The following is a 15,685-nucleotide window of genomic DNA, read 5'->3' on the forward strand; positions in this document are numbered from 1 at the left end:
TATTCTTGAAATTTTGTCCTTCCAAATGAATTTTGTTATCATTCTTTCTAACTGCATAAAATATTTTTGGTAATTTGACTGATATGGCACTGAATAAGTAAATTATTTTAGGTAGAATTGTCATTTTTACTATACTGGCTCATCTATGAGCAATTGATATTTTTCTAGTTTTTTAGATTTGCATCAAGATTCATTAGAGAAACTGATCTACAGTATTCTTTCTCTGTTTTTGCTCTTACTAGTTTAGGTAACAGCACCATATTTGTGTCATAAAAGAAAATTTGGTAGTATTCCTTCTTTGCCTAGCTTTGGAGTTACTTATTTTTTCTAATTGTTTTATAGAATTTTCTTGTGAATCTGTCTGCTTCTAGAGACTTTTTCTTTTTTTTAATTAAGAATTTTTATTTTTAGTTTTTAACACTCAGTTCTGCGTGGTTTTCACTTCCAGATTTTCTTCCCCTCCCTCCCCCTCCCCCCCCAAGATGGCATAGAACCTAATATATCTTCTATATATGCCTTCACATCAAACTTCTTTACACAATAGTCAAGTTGTAAAGAAGAATTATGACGAATGGAATGAGAAAGAAGAAAAAAAAACACAAAAAGAGAAAAAAAAAGAGAGCAAATAGTTTGTCTCAATCTGCATTCAGACTCCATAATTCTTTCTCTGGATGTAGATAGCTCTTTCCATCATGAGTCATTTGGAGTTGTCTTTGAACCTTGCATTGCTGAGAAGAGCCAAGTCTATCAAAGTTAGTCATGACAAAATCAATATATCTGTGGTTGTGTACAATGTTCTCCTGGTTCTGCTCTGCTCACTCAGCAACCTATCATGTAGGTCTTTCCAGGTTATTATGAAGTCTGTATCTTTCCCATTTCTTATAGCACAATAGTATTCCATTACATTCATATACCACAACTTGTTTAGCCACTCCCCAGTTGATGGGCATCACCTTGATTTCCAATTCTTTGCTACTACAAAAAGAGCCACTATAAATATTTCTGTATATATGGGTCCCTTTCCCACTTGTGTGATCTCTTTGATATATAGCCCTAGAAGTGGTATTGCTGGGTCAAAGGGTAATGCATATTTTTAAAGCCCTTTGGGCATAGTTCCAAATTGCTCTCCAGAATGGCTGGATCAGTTCACAACTCTACCAACAATCTGTGTTCCAATTTTCCCACATCCCCTCCAGCATTTATCATTTTCCCGTTTTGAAATGTTAGCCAATCTGACAGGTACATGTGGTACCTAAGAGTTGTTTTGATTTGCATTTCTCTAATCAATAGTGATTTTGAGCATTTTTTCATATGCCTATAGATATCTTTAATCTCTTCCTCTGAAAACTGCCTGTTCATATCCTTTGGCCATTTCTCAATTGGGGAATGACTTGTATTCCTATATATTTGGCTCAGTTCCCTGTATATTTTAGAGATGAGGCCTTTTTTTAGAGACACTGGTTGTAAAGATTTTCTCCCAATTTTCTGCTTCTCTCCTAATCCTTTTTGCATTGTTTTTTTTTATACAAAACTTTTCAATTTAATGTGATCAAAATTGTCCATTTTGCATTTTGTGATGCTCTCTATCTCTTGTGTGTCATGAATTCTTTCCTTTCCCATAAATCTGATAGATAAACTATTCCTTGCTCTCCCAAATTGCTTATAGTATCACCCTCTGTTCCTAAATTGTGAACCCATTTTGACTTTATTTTGGTATGTACAGTGTAAGATATTGATCTATGCCCAGTTTCTGCCCTACCATTTTCCAATCTTCCCAGCAGTTTTTGTGAAATAGTGAATTCTCAGCCCAGAAGCTGGCCTCTTTGGGTTTATCAAAGAGTAGATTGCTATAGTTATTGACTACTGTGTCTTGTGTACCTAACCTATTCCACTGATCTACAACTCTGTTTCTTAGCCAGTAAAAAGTAGTTTTGATGACTGCTGCTTTATAGTACAGTTTAACATCTGGTATGGCTAGGCCACCTTCCCTAGCATTTCTTTTCATTAATTCCCTAGATATTCTGGACCTCTTATTCTTCCAGATGAATTTTGTTATTATTTTATACAGCTCTGTAAAATAATTTTTTGGTAGTTTGATTGGTATGGCACTAAATAAATAAATTAATTTAGGTAAAATTGTCATTTTTACTATATTAGCTAGGCCTAATCATGAGCAACTGATGTTTTTCCATTTATTTAGATCTGACTTTATTTGTGTGAAAAGTGTTTTGTAATTATGTTCATATAGGCCCTGGATTTGTCTTGGCAGGTAGACTCTCATATATTTTATAGTGTCTACAGTAACTTTAAATTGGAGACTTTTTCTTATGGAATTCATTGATAGTTTATTGAATTCCCTCACCCCCCTCACTCCCCACCATGTGATTACCTACATATTTATTTACTCTTCTGTTTATCATGGAAATTTATATTTTTATAAATATTCATCCATTTCACTTAGATTTTCATATTTATTGGCATATAATTGGGCAAAAGTGTTCCTAATAATTGCTTTAATTTCCTTTTCATTGCTGATCAATTCATCCTTTTCAGTTTTGATACCAGTAATTTGATTTTCTTTCTTTTTATTTTTTTCATCAGATTAATTAATGGTTTATCCATTTAATTGTTTTCTTTTCATAAAACCAGCTCCTACTTTTATTTGTTAGATCAATTTTAAAAAAACCTTTAATTTTATTAATCATTGTTTGAGTTTCAGAATTTCCAATTTGGTATTTAATTGGTGATTTCAAATTTATTCTTTTTCTAGCTTTTTTTAATATGTATGTACAATTTATTGATATACTCTTTCTCTGTTTTATTCATGTACATGCTTAGAGATATAGATTTCCCCTAAGTATTGCTTTGGATGGATCCTAATAAATTTTAGTATCTTTTCTTGTTATCATTCTCTTTAATGAAATTAGTGATGATTTGTTCTTTGACCCACTCATTCTTTAGGATTAGATCATTTATTTTCTAATTAATTTTAATTCATCTTTCCATAGCTCTTTTTTTGAATGTAATTTTTATTGCATTATAATCTAAAAAGGATGAACTTAATACTTCTGCATTTGCTTGTGAGGTTTTTATGCCCTGAGGCATGATCAATTTTTCTGTAGATGGCCTGTACAACTGAGTTAAAACAACAACAACAACAATAACAACAACATTCCTTTCTATTCTCATTCATTTTTCCCCCAGAGATCCGTCATATCTAACTTTTCTAAAATTCTATTCACCTCCCTTATTTCTTCCTTGTTTATTTTTTTAGTTGTATTTATCTAGTTCTGAGAGGGGGAGGTTGAGTTCCCCATTGCTATAGTTTTGCTGTCTATTTCTTCCTGTAAAGGTTCAGAGCCAAGATAGTATGATAAAGAGTCACCTGAGCTCTCCCAAATGCATAGGCAGAGGCAGAGGCCTATAGAATCTTTACTTGTAATAAATGTTTTTTTTTTTAAATGAGGGGAAAAAGCAGTTCAGCAAAATCAGCTAACAGCAGCCATGTTTGATAATATATGCAGCATTCAATATCCATAGTACCCCACCTCTGCAAAAATGGAGAAGAGGTACATTTTGTTTCCTCTCCTCTGGGTCAAAGCTTTTCTTATTCTTTTCATTTATGTTGCTATTATTTTTGTATATACTGTTTGTTTCTCAAATCTTCCCATATGAGATCTGAGTTCTTATGGGCTCACCCTTAGTCTCCTAGGAAGGATGATCTTTGAATAAAGCAAACCTAGAACACAAGAGCAAACTGGAATAAAAATAATGCTACACCTTCTTTAGTCCTAAATGAGGCTCCGGTTTTTCTGAGATAGATGTTTTCCTTTTTTATAGGGTTAACAGTTCCTCTCTTCCTAGCAATGCAATTCTTATTAAAGTCAAAGTCAGTGAGATGGACAGCTAGGTTGCACAATGGTTAGAGCACTGGTTCTGGAGTCAGGAGGATCTGAGTTAAAATCCAGCCTCAGACCCTTACTACCTGCATGACCCAGGGCAAGTCACTTAACTTTGATTGCCACCCCCCCCATAATAAAATCAATGAGAACTGCATGTACATCTTCCAGGGCAGGCTTTGGCTCACAGCTCCTCTTGCCCCTACCCCAACCTGAATCACAATATTAAAATATATTTGAAAACAATATTTTAAATTTGGTTATATTGTTGAAGCTTTACCTGTGCATTTGGCTATCAAATGAGCTGGCTGTCTGACAAGTACAGGATCCTATGAAATGACTCCCAGGTTGGGCAGAGGCCAGCCAACACAGAGCTGCTGAAAAATATAACATTGAAAATTAAGAAGCAACCTGAACATCCTAGAAAACCAGCCCATAAGGTTTGGTTCAAGTTTTAGATCCCAATTTGGAAAAATGTTGTCATCTCCAACCAATTGAAAGTGGGATTTGCCTTTTCCTAGCCTAGTCCAATCTCTTGCTCCTGATAGAAAAAAAGGCATCAGTCTTCACTGCAAGAACAGATGGTAAAGTTGGACCAGGTTATGTGCCATTCCTCTGCACTCAATGTTTGCCTCAGGTTTGTTGTCAGGAGAGGTCCCAAATCTAATTGTCAGGTCTAGGGAGAAAATGAGGTAGTTTGTTTGGAAATGAGGTTTAAGAAAAACAACTCAACATCCAGATCTGAGGGCAATAGCTTGTTTGGACAATTCTGTGTCAGCAAATTAATTGTGAATGAGTTTGAGCATTTCATCCCCTGAGAGAGCAAGGTTCCCTACCTCAGTAATATCCTTGTGAAATGACTCAGTAAAACTCTGTTGATTGTCATCATGGCTCTAAATGGACAGAAAATGGACCCCTTTCTAAAACCTAAAGGGGAAAGCAAACTCTGGACATCAAATATTCAGGTCCAAGTTTTTTTTTCAGTCATTTCAGTCATGTCTGGGTCTTTGTGACAATGTTTGAAGTTTTATTGGAAAAGATACCAGAGTGGTTTGCATTTCCTTTGCCAGCTCATTGTATAGATGAGGAGCAGAGGCAAACAGGGTTAAATGATTTGCCCAGGGTTACACAGCTAGTAAGTATGAGGTCAGATTTGAAATCAGAAGATGAATCTTCTTGACTCCAGGCCCAGCATTCTATCAATTACGCCATCCAGCTGCCCCTAACTCAAGTTATACAAAGTAGATTTTTAAAAATATTTTCCCCAAATATATGTTAAAACATTTTTTTATATTAAAAATGTTTTGAGTTCCAGATTCCATCCTTCTCTCTCTTCCCTCCCCTCTCCCTGAGATGGTAAGCAATCCAATATAGGTTATGCATTTGCAATCATGTAAAACATTTCCATATATGTTAATTTATACAGGAAGCCTTAAATTAAAAAAAAAGAATGGAAGGAAGGAAAGAAGGAAGGAAGAAAGGAAAAAGAAAGAGAGAAAGAAAGAAAGAAAAAGAAAGAAAGGAAAGAAGGAAGTGGAAAAATAGTATGCTTCAGTCTGTATTCAGGCAATATCAGTTCTTTCTCTGGAGGTGGATGTTTCATCATGAGTCCTTTGGGATTATCTTGGATCATTGTATTGTTGAGAAGAGCTGAGTCATTCACAATTCTTTGTCATACAATATTGCTGTTAATGTGTACAGTGTTCTCCTAGTTCTGCTCACTTCATTTATACAAAGTGGTTTTAAATTCATGCCTAGGAAAGTACCTTGTGTAACTTTGTTAGTTCTCAGTTCCACAGCAATGGGCAATATATTACTAGAGTCATCATTCTCAAACTTCTCTGAATGTATTTCTGTTGGATAAGAATACTTAGCTAAAGCCAAATGGCAATTTGGATAGACTGGTACTGATACGACCTGACGTATTGTGGGGCTTACGTCTTCTAAGAAGAAATGACCTTAGCCTGTGTATGTAGCTCCTGGGTCATGGGAATAGGATTAGAATGGGGTTAATGTTATATAAACTTCAAATGACAAATATTAATGTATGCATATTAACTATATCACCTTGTGGTTATCAATGGTACTAGGATGCACGATAAATAAAATTTACTATTCAATTAAAGAAAATGTATTAAATGGTTGCTTTGTGTAATGCATTGTGCTACTGGCTAGTGCCACTAAGCTAGATCTCACACAGGCCCTGCCTTTAAGAAGTTTGTAATCCAGCCTAATTATGGCACAAAGTATAGTGCACCCAATGCAAAGAAAAGTCCAAGAAAATTGCCATAAAACTTTGATGAAAAAAAGGAAACCTTTTAAGAGGAAGGGTAGGATAGGTTCCTGGAAAGCTACATAGAAGACTTGGAATTTAAAGAATGGAAGGGCCCCCAGACAGAGAAGGAGATGGGAAGTTCTTTCTGGGCATAGGGGATACCATATGTAAAGATATGGGGACCGTTAGAGGGAAATGGAGAATAAAAGAACAAAGTACTTTGGTTTGGCTGGATGTAGGGAAGGGAAGCCTACAGCCATAGTTATGTGAAACAGAATCTCATTTTTGCAAAGACAACCTCTTGCCACCAACCATTTTATGGAAGCTCCCAAAGAACTTCCATGATTACTGTAGTAACATTGCTCGATTCCAATTTCACTTCTTCCCAGAAAAGGAGCTTATGGGAAATGTAGACAAGAAAAAAGACAGGGTTTGGGCAAAGGCACTAGTGGTATCCTGTAATACAAAGAATGCTGGATTTAGATCGAAGGGACCAGAATATCAATTGTGACTCTGATGCTGATTACCCAGGTGACCTTGGACAAATCTTTTAACCTCTTTAGATTCTATCTTCCTCATTTGTAAAATGGGAGTTTGGAATAGATGATCTCTAACATCTTCAATCTCTAAAACTATTATCCTAATTCTGGAATGTCCATGACTTTAATCCAGGTCCACAAAACAACAGATGTAACTATCCCTTTACTACTATTCATCTCTTTTGATCTTGAGCAATGTAGAAGTTTCTTGAAAATAAAATACATATTTCCGCTAGTACTGGGTAGAGAGTAGGCATGCAAGATATCCTTGGACTAAAATGAGAAGTCCCCTCTTCAGAGTAAGGAGAAGAATTGAATTTGAGTAGTGAAGGGGTCATCTCAATCAGGTGAGAAATTGAGTATAGAAGTAACTAACTTTAGAGTTCAGCAAAGCTTGGGCTTTGCTAACAGCCAGTAAATGGGAAGGCAACTTTTTATTGACTTCTTAAAATTTTTAGCATGTGATTCCCATAGAAGTAAGAACAACTGTTTTCATATAGATCCTAGTTCATTGTACATGATGGGCTTTGTTTAAAGATTATATGGTATATTATATATCTGGCATATATAATAAATATCATTTGCAAATAGCTCGTTATAGCTAAGTAATTATTGATACATCTCAGACTATTGGAACTACAAGGGATCTTAAGGATCATCATTCTAACCCCAGGGTCAGTGAACTTTCAAAAATATTTATGTACATATATTTGATATAAAATTAAATTTAATATCTAATTATATAATATAATATATATAATAAGCCCATTTTGTTTTATTCATTTAAAACCTTTATTCTGAGAATTGGTCCATAGGTTTCACCAGACTGCCAAAAGGAGATATTTCTGTTGAAAAAATGATTAAGAATCTTTAAGTTCAACTCCTTCACTTTTCAAATGAGTAAACCGAGGTTTTCATTGTGCTGTAAAGTCCGATGATTTGTTTAGGATCACATATTTAGCAACAAATGGGGAAAGAAATGGCAAACCACTCCAGCATTTTTGCCAAAAAACCCCAAATGGGATGATGAAGTGTTGGACACAACTAAAATGACTGAACGACAATAAAAACTCAAGCAATAAAAGCATTACTACCTTTCAAAGAGGAGCTGAGAGCATCTCATGGGATTGTTAGCAAGTGACACAAACATGTGAAGCACACACCTTTCTCCTGTTGCTGCCCTTTCCCTTGTTTTCAGGACTATCACCAAGCACAGTTATGACTTGGGAGAAGATAAACTGCACATTCTTAGGCCCCCAGTCTTAACTCTATTTGTCCTTTTATTTTCTAATTTGTCTCCCTTCCAGCCTCTATCTACATCTCGTCCCCTACCCCAGGTCTGTGTTTTCTTCCTTTCTCACTTTCCTCCTTACCAGTTCAAAAAGGAATGTTAGAAACTCATTCATATTGAGGTATAAATAACTGATCGAATTTAATGTACTTGTATTTCAATAGGCTAGGCTATGTCAAGGCTATGTATGGCTAGGCTAAAGTTAAGGGACAAACGTTGTTTATCCATTATAAAAACTTGTCTAATTTTAGGCATCAGTGGGCAGTGTAGGAGAGGTATGTTGGAGAACATAAGGATCTGCCTGGTATTCTTCCTAAAAAAAGAACCACATAGAAGAAACTCCAGCCCTCAAGGCCCTGCATGCTAAAGCTTTATTAGAGGGTAGTAGATTGAGTTGAATTTTGTTTAAAAATTCATTTCATAAAATAGTGTTAATCTTCTATAAAAGGGGGAATGAAATAATTTATGGTTTGAACAGTTTATATTGGCCTCATTTTGTTCAGTCCGGGCCTCCTAGTCCAGAACTCTGGGTAAACAATGTAATATGAGAGCCAGAAGCCAGCTGCAATAAAAAATACCAGGTCAATTGCATTAACCCAGGAAACCAGTAAAAAATCATTTTCCCCCCATAGTGGCCAAAAAGTTTTAGTTTTAAGGGGGAAATATTTAACAGTTTCCTCCTGTAATTCCATCATGTAGGACCAAGTCTTCTTATAAGGTGTCAGGAATTTTAGTTAAGTATAGTAGAAGATTTAGTTTTCTCAACATTTCTGTAGCATTCCATGGGTGCCAGTACACCTAATTTTTAAATGGGCTTACTTCTGTCCAAGTTAAAAGAAAGCCAATTCTCTTCATGATAATTGGTGGTTCCATTATTCATCTCTTCTTTGATATAACAGTCATAAAGGAAGACAAAAGGCTATATTATTATTATTGTTAACTTTTACAGAAGTTTAGTGGGTGAATGGAGAACAGCTAAAACAGTGGCTCTTAATGAAGATTAGCACTGATATTGTGCCAGAAGCATACTAAGGTTTCTGGCTACATATTATCTAGTCTTCTGATTGAAAAGGACAAGAGTTGATGGCCAATAAATCCTACCATCTCAAGCCTGGAATCTGGTATAGAATGTATGTCATTCTGCCAATCTTCCCAGAGACAGCTTTTGGAAAATGGAAAGCTTCTGAATCTCACTTCTACTTTGATATAAACTTAACACTTGAAATCCAAATGGCTTTGTTTTCAGGTTCCTGTGGTGTATAGATTCTTAACCTGAGCTCTGTGGACTATTTAGTTTTATTTTAAAAAAAATATTCCTTCATAATCCTATGAATTTTATTTTATACATTTTAAACATTACTATGAGAAGAGATACAAAAGATTTTCCCAGACTATCAAAGGGGTTTATGACATAAAAAAGTTAAAAACCCTTGCTCTAGAACTGAGGGAGCCATGTGGCATAGTCAATAGTACTCTGGACCTTGAGTCAGGGTGACTTAAGTTAAAATCTGTCCTCAGACGTTTTTAGGTTTGTGATTCTAAGCAAGTCATATAACATCTGCCTCACTTTTCTCATCTGTAAAATGGGGTTAATAATATCACCTACCTCCTAGGATTTCTGTAAGGACAAAATGAGATAACATACATAAAGCATTTTGTAAACCTTGTTGATATTGAGTGGTTTACATTGATTCTGACTCTTTGTGACCTCATTTGGGATTTTCTTGGCAAAAATATTGGATTGGTTTGCCATTTCCTTCTCCAGCTCATTTTACAGATGAGAAAACTGAAGCAGATGCGGTTAAGTGACTTGCTCAAGGTCACACATCTAATAAGTGTCTGAAGCCAGATTTGAATTCATGAGTCTTCCTGCCTCCAAGTCAGGCACTCTATCCACTGCACCACTTAGCTGCTCGGGAAGAGTGATGTGCATGGTAATTCCAGGCTGAGCTGGAGAACTTCTTAGAAAGGCGTGGTTGCTCTTGGTTTAGATCATTGTATCTAATTCATTCATAAATTGACTCCTTTGTGGCATACTGAAAAGAGCTATGGATTTAGAATCTATCCTGGTTCTGCTACTTGTTAGTTGTACAAGTTTCTTCCTGTCTCTGGGACTTAGTTTCTTCGTCTTTAAAGTGAAGATGTTATGCCATATGATCTTTAAGGTCCCATCTAGCACTAAATTCTTTAACCTTGGCTTAGTTTTGAAACTGTTCTGTCTCTCCTGTAGGACTCAGGATTAAATATGACTCAAAGCCAACCACTCGCTACACTTTCATTGATCTAGGGCTGCATCCTCAGGGTTGGACTAAAATTAAATTATCCTCAGGGATTAGTGGTGGAACTGACTGCTGAAAATTCTTTTCAATGATGGCTTCCCTCTGTTTTTTTTCCCAATTTTCCTCATCCTTAATTCTTCCCTTCTAACCATTATTCAATTGCCTTTCAGTACCCTTTACTTTATCCAGATTTTCCCATTGTGTTTTCTTTAATGTGATGACACAGACTTTTTGGCATTATTCATATTACCTTTGTTGTCTAAAAGCAGCTCTGAACACATGACAAGAACTTGTGTATTTTATATGAATAATTTAATGTCTCTTCCTTCACCTATTGGCAACCAACAAGAACAGATTGGTAGATGCTGGAGAGGAAGCACTTGTAAGTATGTCCATCTTCATTCACTATTATAGGTTAGAGCATACATGTTCAGCTAGCAAAGATTCAGTTCAGAATCAAGTCTCATTTATGAAATTGTTATACTATTAGGCATCCATAATGACCCTTTTTTTCTCCCCCACTTCCCCACTCTAAGGTCTCATTTTAAAAGGCTACCTAGAACTCTAAAGTTGGAGTTTGGGAATGAGTATCATTAAGTACCAAGAAGCCCTGGGCCAAATTCACAGGTACTATCAAGTACTAATTAATGGTCTAAGGACAATTGTTCATTTCACAACAATTACACATTGACAGTGTTCTTAATCCCCTTACATCTGTTGATTGGAGCTTGGCCATACCTTTTAAAAGCTTATTCTCTCATTTAAGGACCACACAACAAGTCAATTAGAAGATATTCATCCAGATATCCCCATTAGCAGCATCATTGGAATTTTTCTTCAAACATTATGGTTTGACACTGTTGCAGTCAATTAAATTACCACGGTGCCTGCGTTCAAATGTGTCGATGTTTCATTCACTGAGTTTCTAGGTACAAATTCATAGAGATCATGGGTTATGCAGAGGCCCAGGTGTCCCACTAGCCTTCCAGAGACAACGACTAACCTTTGAGATACAAATTAAATCCCCCCCAACTGATTTCCTAGTCTTTAGGTTCTTGGTTACAATTCTACACAGAAGTTACTTTCAGTGATTTTGAGACCGTCTGCTAGATCTGTTCACAATACAATAAAGACTGTTTTACCGGGAACTTAGCACTACATTTCCGACAGTTTTTTAAACACATTTGACTAATTATTTTTTCTTTAAAGGGGGGATGAAATGGAGAGATGCATTCTAAACTTATAGGAATTTCCAACAACTCATGTCATATGCTTGTAGAAAGCAATGGCAGCCACTCACAAGTCTCAGAAGGAAGCTAAATGAAGCATGTGATACTATGAAAACAAAAGGTTGTATAAATCCTCTATGAAGAATTTATGGAAAGATGTGAGTGCATATGGAGTGTGTAGGATAAGAAAATTTGTAGAAGTTCAATTCACTTGAGTAGAGGAAATACCTACACTCAAGAAATCATTGATCCATCAAAGAATATATATTGACTCCCCTCTACAACAGTGGGGAGGAGGTAATACCTATTGTTTTGTTAACAGGGTACCGAAAGATAAAAGACCAGATGACTCTTTCTGCGGCAAAATCACTCATTATAAATGTGAGCAGCTTTTTTCCTGGTAGCCAAACCCTGGAAACTAAGAAGTTTCTGAATATTGAGGAATAGCTAAACAAATCATGGTACATGAATTCAATGGAATATTATTGTGCCATAAGAAAGGATGAAATAGATTGTTTAAGAGGAAATTGTGACGACCTTTATGAACAGACTCAGAGGAAAGTGAGCAGAACTAGAACAATGAATACATTGATAAGAACATCATAGGGAAAATAACTTCGAAAGACTTTAGAACTCTGATCGATGCAACAATAAATGAGTACAAAAGCATGAAAATGAAAGATACCACCCATCTTCTGACAGAAAGTTGATGAACTTAAAATGAAGAAAGAAATATACATTTTCTGTCATGGCTAATGAGGGAATTTATTTTGTCAGACTATGTAGAAATGTATTGAGGGATTTATTTTTCAAGGTTTTTTTTTAAAATTAGTTCAATTGAGGAAGGCCAGTAGGAAAGATAAATATACTAAATATATTTGTTACTTGAAAAATAAAAATAATATTAAAAACAAATAAAGAAGAGAAAAAAGAAGGAAATGTGAGATCTAGAGCAGTTTGGAGAAAATTCTAGCTAAGGGATAGAGTTGGTGCTTAAAGAGCTTTTCCTGAACCCTGACTGAACTTCCTTTGGGGAGTGACTGAGATCCACAATAATCACTGTCCTCCCTCTGGATTTTCTCTTTTAGAGCAAGGCCCAGAACAGATAATTACTTCATGTTCCAAGTGGCTCCTCTGTGCCTAAAGTCAAATGTCTTCTGAGCACCATTTTCAGTCCCATTAAACTACTTAGTTTAACATTCAAATGAAATTAGGATTATGGCTTGACAAAACATCTCTTGGTATTATTATATATCTGGGTACCTGGAAGTTAAAGAAAGTCTCTCTATAAGGAGTAGAATTTCTAACCTTGCCACAACTGAAAACCAATGTTACAGCTAATAAAAGCTTAACTTTTTTAAAATATTATTTTCAAAATCCTTCCAAACAAACTTACTGTATTGAAATCATCACCTTCATATGGGAAACAAGGATTATGTGGAGATTAGAGAGATTAAATAAATGAACCCAATTATGGGTGGCAGTCCACTCCTTCTGTTTGGGAGGGGAAATTGGGAACTGAAAGGAAGAAAATCTTGAAGCTTTAGGAGGCTTCAAGTTGGAAAGAATAAAAAATGATCCCAAGAAATGAGAGGGACAATAGCAAGTGAGTTTCCTTGTAAATCCAGGAGTGGTAAGAACAAGGTATACATTAGTGGAAGAAGCCACAAGCAAACCCCAGAGTCTTTTCTTTCCTTCTGTATACTTCAAATGTGGATCTTCCAGGAATTCATATGTGTAAGGTCTGCAGGCCTTCTACTGGTCTGTACCCATGTCATAAACCTGCGTAAACAGGTTTATTTGAAGTTAATCCTGAGTAAATAGCACTCATATGCTTAACCTAGTCAAAATACTGATGGATGCATAGGCTTTATCTTGACTTAGCAAATAGGCACACTATAAGCTCTTTTTTCAGACTTTAAACACCACCTCCTTTTCTGATCTATAATTTGTTCTAGTAGCATATATCATGGCTATGTCTTTTTGAATTTTTATATCAGCTACCTATGCCCTGGTGAGGGCAAGCTTCCAATGTCCTCATAAGAGCTTTGGTGATTAGACTAGGTAATTCATAGGTAAAAAAAAAAAGCAAACCAAAGCAACCAAACAAACAAAAACCCAAACAACTCCCCCCCTCCGAAAAAAAAAAAACACCTGTTCTCTTCTTTTCCAGGGAGACGGGATAAATAGAAGGGACTTTCAAACCTATTCTGAAAGGTTTTGTTCATGAAATTGTCCTTACATGAGGTGGCACTATCAGCACTAGGCATCTGACATCCCTGGCTTCCAGGCAGCGTTGCTGGGAGACAATGGAAATCCAGTAATAGCCCATGGTGAGCTGATTTAGCTGAGGCTTTGTGGTGCATCATGAGACAACCATTAGCTCCTATCTAAAGAGTTCTTGGAAATCTAGAAATGACAAGATCCAATCCTTGCACTCAGAGAATAGCACTACAATGAGAAGACCAGTGTTCATCAGTCTGGTCCAGGACCAGGATCAACGGATTGGGTTAGGCTGTCACAAGGTTTTGCCACTGATGAAGACAACTTCCCACGTCTGAGATAGGCTGTCAGATAAGTCTATAACATTCTCGGAGCAACTCATGTATGCTGTATAAGCTAATAATACACCAGTTGCATTAGAAAAAAAAGATATCAATGGTACATTGATTGTAAATAGAGATATAAACTCACTTAAAGAACCAAGGAATTCAGAGAGGTCAATAACAGTGGTTGACCAACATCATCAGATAAACAAAACTTTTATTCCCTGGGGAAGAAATAACTCAAAGAGATTTACCATTCCTCTAGATACTCACCATTCCCCAAATGTGCCTGGATTGTCTTTTCCTCTATTCTTGTGGAATTTCCCCTTACCTTCAAAGTTCTTCTATTTAAAAAAAAATCAGAATCTTTTTCCTCCTTGAAAACTGAGCTGAAATCTCCCCTCTTCCATGGAGGTTTCTCTGACTACACTAGTCCACTGTGATCTTTCCTCCCTCTCCACATCTGTTACATTTATTGTCTCTACTACCCACTTGGCAATAGTGTTTCCACCTAAGAAAATTTTCTTAGTACTTTTCCTTTTTTATGTGTGGAAAAGAGGACTTTTAATGGAACCATTTTGATTTCAGATCATAGCAATGTCACTGAGTTAATCACAACTTTATGACTGAGAAATTTAAGAGACTTTGAAATTCACAGATGATTTACATGGTCAATGGGCTATAAGAAATGGTCTATTTCATTGTCATGTGGCACTGCAAGGCATGTACAACCTATTGCCATTCGTTTTGCTTCACCTAGGCTGTAAGAAAACCTCTCTAGCCTGAGAGGATGACAAAATAATGTCTTATACTGTCTCTGAGACAGTGGAATGCATTTCTTCACTTCAGTCAGGGCCAGTTCTACTGTCACAATAAAATTTCCTCTTTGTTTTGGTGTTTTTATTTACTGTGTTTTTAAACATCTAAATTTGCATCTCAATCGTCTCTGCATAATCAAAATGAATAAATTAATGAAATTCTAACAAATTGGTTCACCTACCCATCATAAATAGTGCTCTCCTTAATCATTCCTCTAGGTGAGGGTGTGCAGAGAATAGGTGGTCCTTATAGCTAATTCATTTGGTGATTGGAACAATGTACCACCTGTAGGGAGAGATGTCACAATGGTTCAGAGGAGTATTGGGCACAGCTGATTACTTCCAACTCCATCACTATCCCTAGGATGAGTAGAAGCTAGAGATGAAAGACGGTGAGTTGTGATGGCAGGATCAGGTGAGCTTTAGGGAGAGGGATGGGATGGTGGTGGGATCCTCAATGGCAGTGGCCAAGGGATGAAAGAGAGAGTGAAGAGGTCATTCTATGGTGCAAAGGACTGTGGTGTAGAACCATTGGAAGAACTAGAGCAAAGCCCCAATCTCACTGCCCCTTCTACAGCTTTCAAGGCTTGAATGAGTCTGACTGCTCAAAGAGGTCATACTCCTTCCTCTCAGGGTAAGGAACTAAAGTTTCAAGGACACTTGATTAAGAATATCCTGTTGTCAATTCATGTTTTTCACTTGAACAGGGGAAGATAGTTTCTGGGGTAAATCCATATAACTTTAGTTGAAATACCATTAAAAAGCACTTGGATTCCAAAGCTATTCACATATATTAATAGCTAGGTGAA

The sequence above is a fragment of the Trichosurus vulpecula genome, chromosome 3 (assembly GCF_011100635.1).
Source record: "Trichosurus vulpecula isolate mTriVul1 chromosome 3, mTriVul1.pri, whole genome shotgun sequence".
Classification (NCBI taxonomy): domain Eukaryota; kingdom Metazoa; phylum Chordata; class Mammalia; order Diprotodontia; family Phalangeridae; genus Trichosurus; species Trichosurus vulpecula.